The sequence below is a fragment of the Orycteropus afer genome, unplaced genomic scaffold (genome assembly GCF_000298275.1).
Source record: "Orycteropus afer afer isolate SDZICR_OR568_19922 unplaced genomic scaffold, OryAfe1.0 scaffold00842, whole genome shotgun sequence".
NCBI classification, from domain to species: domain Eukaryota; kingdom Metazoa; phylum Chordata; class Mammalia; order Tubulidentata; family Orycteropodidae; genus Orycteropus; species Orycteropus afer.
The window spans coordinates 149184-149942 of NW_006922429.1; positions in this window are offsets into that span (position 1 = coordinate 149184).

Here is a 759-nt window from a genome sequence, read left to right on the forward strand (position 1 = left end):
CCAGCCACTCCTCGGAAGGAAGGTTGGGCAATCTACTTCCACAGTGATACCACCTCAGAAACCCAAGGAGGGGTCGCTATGAGTCGGGGCCGACTTGACGGCAAACAACAACAACAACAACAACATTGCATTGGGCACATCTGCTGCAAAAGACCTCCTGAAAGTGATTAAGAGCAAGGAGCTCACTCTCATGGCTAAGGTGCACCTGACCCAAGCTATTTTAAATTGCCTGCTTTGTATGCAAAAGCTGAACAGTAAGTACAGAAGATTGAAGAAGAATTGGTGTTGGCAAACATATTGAATGCACCATGGACTAGCAAGGAGCTGTGGTAATGTAGTGCCTAAGGCACTTGACTGCTAACCAGAAGGCGGGCGGTTCAAACCCACCAGCCACTCCTCGGAAGGAAGATGGGGCAATCTACTTCTGTAACGATACCACCTCGGAAACCCAAGGAGGGCTCCCTATGAGTTGGGACTGACTCCACAGCAGTGGGTTTGGTTTGGTTTTCTCCAGCGTCTTTGGACTCAATGACAAGCTTGGTTTTCTGGTTTTCTCCAGCATCTAACACCCAGTCACCAGCTGCCATCAGGTCACTTCTGACTCCTGACAATCCCATGTGTATCATAGGATTTTCAGTGGCTGGTTTTTTTGGAAGTAGATTGACAGGCTCATCCTTTAAGGAGCCTTGGGTGGGCTTGAAGCCCCAGTCTTTTGGTTATCAGATGATTATGTTAGCTGTTTGCATCACCCAGGAACCC